The sequence below is a fragment of the Branchiostoma belcheri genome, unplaced genomic scaffold (assembly GCF_001625305.1).
Source record: "Branchiostoma belcheri isolate BF01 breed outbred unplaced genomic scaffold, Haploidv18h27 scaffold62, whole genome shotgun sequence".
Classification (NCBI taxonomy): Eukaryota; Metazoa; Chordata; class Leptocardii; order Amphioxiformes; family Branchiostomatidae; genus Branchiostoma; species Branchiostoma belcheri.
Genome location: NW_017804265.1, coordinates 1640195 through 1651243, shown reverse-complemented (window position 1 = coordinate 1651243; position 11049 = coordinate 1640195).

The window sequence follows — 11049 nt, the reverse complement described above, 5'->3', positions numbered from 1 at the left end:
TAGACTAGTTCCGGTCTCCTTATATTCTATTTAAATAGTCCATTTGATCGCCAACCGGCGAGACGTTTGCTTTCAGCTAATTATAAGTATAACCATTAACAAAGTACTCAAGTAAATACGTATTTTTCAGTGTGTGAACATCATATCTTCATTTGTAATTTTCTTAAAAATACAATACAAATGTGCTTTACAATGATATGTATTGGTGTAAAAGTATGTGTAGGTTCTACTATATTTTGCAACTGAGTTTGCACAATTGAAAAGTTAAGAGGGACTAAGAGCCAAGAAATATCAGACGCATTCACCCGTCTATTTTTGGACATCAAAAATTTTCTTAAGACGCAAAGAAAGGCAACCGTTCGCACCTGTGAAGGTATTCACATCACCTGTCTTCTGTTCCTGAAACAATGGGGGAAGGTTTATACAAGGCAGGTGAGAACAATAGGCTTTGTTTGTAGTTAGGATGAGGGGTGGTGTCCGGTTTTGGTCCCAATTCTTCAGCAAAAGCCGTTCGGCCATTAGAAGGTAACACCATATATTTTAGGTGCTAACCTTTCGTGAAAGGCCCGCGGATCGGTTTCGGGGGTGGATTTAAGTGCTCCGCCCCTTGCTGCTTGCAGAGTGACCTGGTGACACTAGTAGATCTAAACAAAAAAAAAACACGATTCCAAATGTCCTGACTATGCATGGTGTACAAAATGACTAATAAACTGGTGGTTGTACCAACTACTACCTAATACCAGTTAAAAAAGAACAAGAAATGGTCATGCCTTCAAGTACACATGTATACATTGTACATATATATATATATATTCCAGATTTATCAACCAAGGATTGAGGTGTTAAAAAACTTTTTTATTAGAACTATTATAGAGTGGAACTTGCTGTCACCAAGTACAGTCGGTGCATAATCACTTTAAACAATGTTCAGAGGTAGATGTGCAAAGGCACTGACAGATATAAAAATACATTGCACCTTTCACTCTTCCCACTGTACAATACTTACAGTATCTTTTACTTTGAGGCAGTTTCTTGTACCTGCCTTTTTCTATTTGTAATCTGTGAGCACATAGTTTTAGTTTAGCTGATCTATATATAGGGATTTGCAATTGTGTCTTTGATTAATTCTAGTACTACATTCCATGAAATAAATCACTTGAAACGTGTTCTCCGACTGTTACGCGTTTGGTTCGCACAGTTGGGGCTCTATATGAGTTACTAGTACCAAAAGGTTGCGGAATGCCTGTCCATATTACATGGGTAGATGAACTGGGGTCACGTAGTCTGTATACGGCACAAAGACATGTTTAGACAACTCCGTATGTATTTACACGGTGTTAGACTCCAAATCCGATAATGTTAACGTCATAAATTACGCACAAATTTGCCCAGCACAATAGCTTGGCGTTTTCTGGCGTCATGTTCTCGTAGCTTGTCGTCTATGATTTAGTAACCCAGCATACATTCTGAGATAATAATAGAACAAATACATCAATCATAGATAGAAGAGCGGTCGTTACCCCCAGTTGTGTCCAGTGTATCATTCAGGGTACTCAGGGATGTCCACTGTATCATTAAGGGTACGCAGTACCCGAGGGTAGATAAAAAGATAGTAGAAGATAAAGGCGAAGGCCACTGTGTCAACCCTCCTCACTCAGGTGTACATGTAGGAACTGACACGGTCGTCTTACTCGGAAAATCTGTATCTGTATATCTGTACATGAATCTGTATCTGTGCATGAATATGCATCTAAAAGCGCATAACGATCACAAGTGATTGCATTAGACAGATTTTCTTCCTTAATGACACGTCTTAGGGCTCCTGTCTTGACACACTTGTCTTAAGGTGATGGATCGAGATAAAGTAGAAAGAACAACAATTGCAAAAGAGTGAATGAATGAGAGAAAAATAGAAGAGATAGTTGTAGATGCACTCTTGTTAAACACCGATCATCACCATATGTCATAAAGCTATTAAACACCCAGGTTCAGCTTATTGTGGCTAATATGCTCCCACTCAGCACGATAATTATAGGTTGTCGCAGCTGTCTTTTCGGTTGGGGACATAAACCCGGAGGCTCTGTGTACGAGGAAGTTTCACGAGTCAGGTGGTACATCAAACTAAAAGAGATTACAGTTTCTGTATCTGTAAAGCCGGTATAACCTCCCTTTAGCGTAACACACCAGCTTCTGTATCTGTATAGCCGGCATAACCGCCCTTCGGCGTAACACACCAGCTTCTGTATCTGTATAGCCGGCATAACCGCCCTTCGGCGTAACACACCAGCTTCTGTATCTGTATAGCCGGTATAACCTCCCTTTAGCGCAACACACCAGCTTCTGTATCTGTATAGCCGGCATAACCGTCCTTCGGCGTAACACACCAGCTTCTGTATCTGTATAGCCGGCATAACCGCTCTTCGGCGTAACACACCAGCTTCTGTATCTGTATAGCCGGTATAACTGTCCTTTTGGGCGTAACACATCAGCTTCTGCATCTATGCATCTGTATCTGTATAGCCGGTATAACCGCTTTTCGGCCTAACACACGCAGGCACGCGGCTGGCTATCATAGTACACCGAACCACTGTTGCCTCTATGGCTGGTGTTGGAGGCTACCCAAGCCCACCCGGTCGCCATACCCCCAACCCCGCCCCCCAGTCCTCCAAAACTCCACCCCTCCCACTGTTTGTGTATGTTTGTTGGAGGGAGAACGTACGTTTTGAGAACGTTTGGGCTGTTTGAACACATCGGTTTGGATGTTTGACGGAACGGGAAGAAAGAGGCTTTAGTTCGGTTGTACCAACAAGACAAAACATGTGTGAAGTGTATGGGACAAGCGGCGGCGGACAAGTTATATTGGTCCGTAGTGTGAGGTCTCTTTTCGCTGTTTATATCAATTTCGTACAGGTGGTATGTGAAGAAATTCAGTAAGTGGTTTCGTACCTGATGGAATTACATCATACAGTCCCCTCCACAGTAAAATCAGTATACGTATTTTTGTGCAATTTTTTCTTCCTTCCATACGAGAGAGATAATATTGTACCATCTATAATATTATGAGAATAATTTGCCACTCTCTACCCTCTTGTAAAAAAGATTTCAAAAAATCAGTCATAAACAGTTATTTTCATGAATTCAATATTTGATAAATGTATCTAATAAATGTTTACTCCTGTTAAATCGAGGGGATGCGGTTCTACGAATTTATTGACTAACCTCAACAAAACATAAACACAACACACGCATATCTCAAAAGCTCTATATCTTAATCTTTAAGAAGATTTGGTTTTGTTTCTCAAGTGTTTTCTTTTGCACGGGAGACTCCTTACCACCTGCTAGGTGCATTTGTACACAAATATAAGGTGTTCGTACCATGTACCACCCACGAAAACGGTAGCACATTAAAACGTACAAAAATCTAGCTACAAACATGTAAGAATCTAGCTATAAACATGCAAAAATCGATCTCCAAACATGCAAAAAATGAGTGCAGAAGCACAAACACACAAACGTAACACAAAAGTAACAAAGTCTCTAAATCTCTTCCACACGACCCCCCCCCCTTCACCAACCCCCTCCCAATGTTTACACCAAGCCTAGCTGTTCTAAAACACCCCCTACGTGACTTGTAGGGGGTGGGACGTTACAACAGTACGTGTGGGCCCCTGTAACACAACTCTGCCTGTACCCTCACACAGGGAAATTCGACCCAACTCTTTTGTAACTTGTCTTGTGCTTGGCAATAAATAACGGAGCACCATTGTGTCAACTCTGCTCTGTGTTGTGCCTCGAGTCGTGTTCCAAGTCGCTCCGGAAAAATGGAGCTGCAACTTAAGAAGCAAGAAAGAGAAGGGCAAGGAGTCTTCAAGGTCACTTTCTTACGCGTGGAAGTAATTATTTTCTTAAGACAATTGAGCTGAGACACTTTTGCGAAGAAAAGAAAATTCTTCTTTTTTTGTCAGTGGCTACTACGAGTAGAAGTTGCAAGATGCAAGTTGCATTAAAGAAAGACTTAAACAACTCAAGGATCGGAGGAAGATCTTAAGCCTCTACTGAAGGAAACTTGAGACCAAAATCATTAAGAAAAGTAATTATATAATGTGGCCAAAGTGATAAGCATTAACACTTAAACACTTTTTCTGTCGTAGTATCGATGTACGTGTATATAGTTCGTCGTAAGTGTGTGAGTGTATAATTCTGAATCACCTGTAAAAAACTTTCCAAACGTAAAATTAAGAACAGAGTCTATAGTTAAAAGTGAGGATTCCATTTTGCTGTAAAGTTTAGGGGCAAGAATTTAATTGTCTTACAGTTTGGAGAAATGACATAACATTACAATAACTGTGCAGTGTTTTTAAAGATCGTTTCTTCTTCTACAACCAAAAGACAGCCTTATAAACGTTGACTATCGGCTTTTCGCCACTGCCCTGCCCGGCCTCAGGGTTGAAACCCAGCCGGGCGGAGGTCGGGAGGTTACCGGCGACTGTGTGGCCGGGACACGGCTCTATTCTACCCACTGACCCGGCCCCGATATGAAAAACCCGGCCAAAGAAAAAAACCCGTGCGGGGAAACCAGATCTCCCGGCGTTGCCCCGACTCACAGCCAACAAACGATCTGACTCACTACCGGGCACCCGGCCAAGTCACCAAACCTGCTAACGACAAACTAAGATGTGTCGTGTATTTACACAACTTCTGCCACCGATAAGATATCTCCAGAACAGGACATGTAAGTAATCACGGATATACGTGCTCATCGCACCAGGGGTAAGGGGTTCGATTCCCGCTCTCTTGGCGCGGTACGCGGCGGCTATGCTTGGCTACAACTCGCTTCGCTTGGCCGACCGTTAAAAAGTAACGGAAAGTTGAAAGACTTTTCTTTTGTCAGGATCACGTGTTGACACACACACGCACTTTTCTTTCACCCCCTTCCCCCCTTTGTGTCTTAGACTAATTCCTAAACTAAGAGCCTCCCAAGTGAAGGGTTTAATTTATGGCACATTGTTCACTTTTGAAGCTGTTAGGACAACCCATCTCTCATTAAGGACTTAAACTGTGGAGAGAAAGAACAGTTATCGCAACTGCCATAAAGTTTTATTTGCGATTACGAACTCATTACAGACAAAGCAAACACAAGGGATAAAAAGAGAGTAATCCGAGGGTTTTTACAATGTAAAACGAGCCATATGACAGACATGTTAGCAGCGCTGGCGATGAAGGTTGGGCGGATATGCTGCGACAACGTTGGGGGTAATCAGGTGTCGCTTGTTTACAGTTTGATAAGAAGGGGACAATGAAAACATCGGAGTGGAGATATGGTTACTGGTTTATCAGAACTGGTGATTGAAATGTAACCTATCTGTCAGGACGTCTGGATAAGCGCAAAGGAAATAGATTTTTTATTTGTGGTCCAGGAATTTACTCTGCAAATAAGAGTTCTTCTCAAGATTTTTTTTGAGACACCGCTCAGAAACCGTGTGAAAATGCTTCACTTTTAGCTCCCACCATGCCCTATTTTCTTAAAGGTATTCAATGCAGTTTTAGAGCGGCAAAACCCCAAACAATTCTGGATGAGGAAATATGTCTAATATTGACATTTACTGCCATTTCTTAGCACATTTTTGTCATTATTTCATATATACTTGAATCGTTTGAAGTAGCTATAGCCCAATAACAAGCTACGCTAGGACTCCCTTTATTTTATTGGTACCACCCATAAATAGGTAGAACCAACCTACGATACAAAACAAGCAACTGTTTTCCATCAGCGACATCGCATTTTTGCCTCACAGATATCAGTATGCTATGGAATAGGGTTGATTCAATACTACATTAAAAGAATGACTATAAAATCTTTGCTTCAAAGAAACTAGACACGAAGACCAATTTTAAGCATCGCAACTAATTTCAATATCACGTTGGTTTTAGTGATGCTACATGTATATAAAAGCTCTGACCGTACACAACAGAATCTACGACAACTTTTCCATCACAAACAGCTTGTTGTACGACACAAGTACAACTGTCGGAAGAACATCCAACGAAAGATAAAGCCAGATTTTTTAACGTACAAACAATGAATTTGTTTTCATCATAAAATCTTTCTCACTGAATAGATTCTTTTCTTTGTTGAAGTAACTTAGTAGGTTATTCAAAGATACACATTCGCGTCAAAAGAGTACAAGATATACATTTATTGACCGACATTCAAAAGAATATCTTTCAAAGTTTCTTTCTTTAACGCATCCTGGTCTTTTGTCGCGTTCATGGCTCTTACTTTTTGTTTGTTAATCCCTACCGCAATTACGGCACCATTTCTCAACCTATAGAATAAATGTCCGAGTCTTTCAAAGCCAGAACAAATGTCTTGCTTACCGTACTTTTCGAAAAACATTTAGAGACTGACGGCTTTGAACGAGGGACGTCAGTCCCAGACAAAAGAGTCACCGATCCTGAAAGAGTTTACAACTCCAACTGCCCTGTTTGTTAGCCCTTCCAGTATTGACACAACAAACCGAGAATGAATAGTGATATTTTTTACCCATTACAATTTTTTGAAGTAGATTCTTCTTGTAGATAAAGGTAGAAGTCAAATCTTAATCTAACGCCAAATCTTGCAGCTGTGCCAAGTAAATACTCGACTGTAAGGTGTTGGCTAATTCTCAGGTAATTGATTACTTAATAATCATTTAAGGAGGATAATAGGAGAGGACGTTGTTTAGTTCTTAAGATTTATGGCACCTTAAGGGGGGTCGTAAAAAGGTTAAGACATGATTAATTTGTCTCAAGAAAGTCTGTAACGTCTAGAAATTCGCTGAGTCAATTCTTAAGTTTTTCTCTGGAACGTTCTACTACATTTTAGAAATTCAGACAACCAGTGCAATGGCCAAGTGGGTAGAATGTTCGCCTTCCATTCGGTTGGTCTTGAGTTCGATGCCCAGCCGGTTCATACCAAAGACTTTAAAATGGTACATACTGCTTTCTCTGCTTTGCACACAACATTTAGGAAAGCGTTATGGTAGAGATTCCTGATCGGAATCTCTGTTGACAAAGTTTCTGACCTTGACCTCTAATATAAGAATCGGTGATTCTGTCAAATTGCAATCTCTACCCTTACATATATAAGTTAGTAAGTACCTTTACATATATACATCTATCTGTTTGTTAAGCTGTAGATGTTTAAGTCATAGAAACAATTCCAACACCATAGCTACACGTTTGATGGGAAGAACATGATTGTATGCTTTTAGTATAGATATTGTCTGTTGTTAGAAGCATATGCATATCCAATGCAATTTCAGGGTGGCAAAACAAAAAAAATATTCTAGGTGACGAAATCTGTCTGATACTGACATTTACTGTCATTTCTGAGTACATTTTCGTCCTCATTTCATACTTGAAACGTTTAGCCAGGAAACAAGCTACGTGAGTCGCCCCTGTATTTTTGGGTACCACCCATAAATAGCTAGAGCCACCCTACGATACGAAACGAACAATCGTAGTCCGTCAGCGACATCGCATTTTTGCCTCACAGATGTCAGTATGCTATGAGATAGGGTTGATTCAACTTACTACATTACAAGAATGACCAGAACTTTAAGTTTGAAAATCCAGTTTTCTGCATTGGATGCCTTTAAGTAAAGGCAATGGTGTGACCTTCTGCGACCTTGCGTGACCTTGATCAGTGGTGTGTTCTAAGTGGTGTGTGGCTCTGGGATGTTCTCACCTGGAATGTTCCTTCGTGTCAAGGGGTCAAGGTGAGAACACAGGTAACAGGTACAGTGTCCTCAGGTGTCCGCATTTCAAGGGCAACAAGAGTCCATAGGACCCCCCGTGAAGTAGCATGAAAGTTCATCTGAGTTGGTACTACGACCATATTCAACAGCCCATTTATCACACACCCCTTCTCCTATAAATACCATATAGACGTATACGTATATGGGTACCGTCGTATACGTATATAGGGTTGTGACGTTGTTTCTACCCATTTTGGCACTGGACACACATGGTAAGTTGTGCCGGTTCGATCTAGAGGGGCCAAAGACAAGTCACTGTACGGGCGACACGATGAGAATACAATTTATTGAAGCGCGTCCGGACAGCGGTATCCTAGCGGATCTCAGGGGAACTGCAACCGCGAACGCGCTTTCTGTAAAGCATTATTTTAAAAGGCGATTCCGTAAAATTTGACCTCCAACCAGATATTTTCAAGAAAGAAGACGAAAAAATAAAGGTCATAGTGCAACATTGAAGATGTCTTGGGATGACTTCTTATCGTTACTTGTGTTTTTTCTTCCGTCTTGTGTCCTTAGGTGACCCGTCATGCTTGTGATCTTCGTCCTACTTTTTCCGTGACTCGGGAAGATACTTGAGTCTTATTGAATCACCCACTGTCGTCTTGTTCCAGACAAGACGCTCACCTTTTCTCACGCAAGGAACATTAAATACCCCCTAGTGTCTTCTGCAATACTTCTTGGAGTTTTTATTAAAAGAGAGAAAAAATATGGTACAAGACTCGGTTTTGGGTAGCGCGGTCAACCTTTTCTTCTTCATAACTCACTTGAAAATGAAAGTAGCTTCTAAGGTAGTTCACTTCTTGAATGAATTTTCATTTCAAAACTTTCAAAGTTTTCGAAAGTTTTGAAATAAAATTTTGAAAAGAAGAAAACAGAAGGAAAAAGGAGCAAGCAGTACAAATAAAGCTTTTGCTTGAATGATGTCCACGAGTATACGTTAACGTGCTACGTATACTTACACCATGGTACTAAATGATACTCGCAGTTTTGGAAACCTTTCTTTGAAATCATATTTGTATTGTAAATATTAATTTTTGTGGCTGATGTAACTAAAGCTTTACCTCAGCGAAAGCGAGTTTTAACTTGAAAATTGATAAACATCTTGCAAACATCTTACAGTTACAGTTAGTAAACTGTTATTTTCAAACAAAGCTCAAGGACCAATAGTAGACTCTTCGTGGTTTCCACTCTAATTATTTCAAAAAGGCACAAAATAAAGTTAAAGAAAATGCAACAAAAAGCAAGGTCTTCCTTCATAAATGACAACCAGCCCCTCCCCATGTCTTTCTTGTCTATAACAGGCTTAGCAAACGCGGCTTCTTTGAATACTTACAGTTTCTTCTTCGTCAGATCCATTACGAAAATTGGTATTGGACGTGGGAGGGGGGCACCCATTGTTTGATGACGTCAGAGATGTCTGTGCCCCAGTTGGGGGGAGGGGCAATTACGTCAGAAGAATGGGAGGGTTAAACTAATTACTGTTTTAATCTGGCTCATAATAAAGAAGTCTGACGAAGTTAAAAACCAACAGTTGGTCCAATTCTATTTTTTTTGTTTACCTTTGATATGAAAACGCTAATTTCAGCATAAAGGAAACAATTTTCATATCTGCATACGTTTTAGTACGGACGTAAACTTACCAAAACGGTAAAACTTATTTGAAACTGAATTATTGGAAAAGATTCTAAGATTCACAAAACAAGGTTTCTTCTGGTCCAGACTAACTGAGTTAGTGTTTGTGTGATATCAGCTAACTTAACTCAATATAAGGGCTTTTAACTCGGCTGATTAGAGGGCCATGTTATGTAATGTAATTTATTATCATTTGCAAAGGTCGCTAACCTCGAGGTTACTCTGGGTGAAGTGGTCTAGTAAGATCATTCGTCCTTGAAGAATAAAAAAAAAGATGTTTCAAGTTGTATCCTGAATGTGGCTTCAATAAAGAGATACATAGAGTTTAAGATGGCGAGGGTGTCTTGTGGTTAGAGTTGCTGGCTCAGAACCTGAAGGTTCTGGGTTCGAATCCCTGGCAGACCCCACTGTTGTGTCCTTGGGAAAGGCACTTAACACCTATTTCCCCACTTCACTCAGGTGAAAATGAGTACTTCGACGTTCTCTCGGATAGGACGTTAAGTCAGAGGTTCCATGCCTAGAGAGTAAAATCTTGACGAGGAATCGGTTGCTGAATAAGCTGCTAGCTTCACGATAAACCAATGTTATAACCTTGGTTGAACGAACGAATGCCGCCATAGTACAAACAAAAACAACCAAAAAACAAAGCTAAGAAACAAAACAAAAATCTATGACGATTTTTCAATGTCGCTAAGTGTTGAAACAATTTGTAACGAGTTGTTTTAGTGAACTGCGGTTCGCCGAGAACCGTCAGAATACAACGGAGCAGTCCGTATTGTTATAAGGTGTAGTGGACCTCTCCTTGGTGCTGAACATGCCATCCGCACTATACACACTTGTTGGTGGCCACAGTACGGCCTATTTGAAGTACCAGTCTGGCGCTCTTCATTCTAAAACACTGTCAAACACGTTTTAGAGACGAAAGGAAGCTGAACCTACGTATTAGAGTAGTTTTAGAGCCCATATTTTATATTCAGTACAAATTTGGAATCTTCTATAACGTTATACATGGATTTCTTTCAATGAATTTAGATAGCATATTTAAGTATATATTGACATGTGACAACATTGCACATGTAAAGCAGTATTTCAAACTGTCCAGACGTTAGAAATTCCAGAAATAATTCTAAAAGGCCATCCTCATCCTACACTGTATAGACTCTCTTTTAAGGAAGATTATTCTCCTACATGTAGTATGGAAAATGGAGGTATTTTTGTATGTATGTCTGTGTGTGTCTGTGTTTCTGCCTGGTCAGAATGTAATGGATATGGTTGCATCCCAGTGTGAGAAAGTCCTTAATCACTTCAGCTTTACATTGTGTTTTTCATTACATGACCTCCTTGACAGCTGGTGTTTTCCCATTGCACCAAAAAAAAAGGGTTTGCAAAAGGCAAATGCAAACGGGTTACATTGCATCAGCAGTAGTCTTGGCAAATGTAGCCCTTTTTCCATGAGAGATTAATTGTCAAACCTTTTTATAGCTGTGACTAGTACGCATCATGGTTTCATAGAGGTATGAGATATCATTTAAAGTAAGGCCACACTGACTTAATTTTATGGATGACATCCGGGCGCGCATTGATTTTTGCCTGTCGCCCTCAAAAAAAAAAAAAAAAA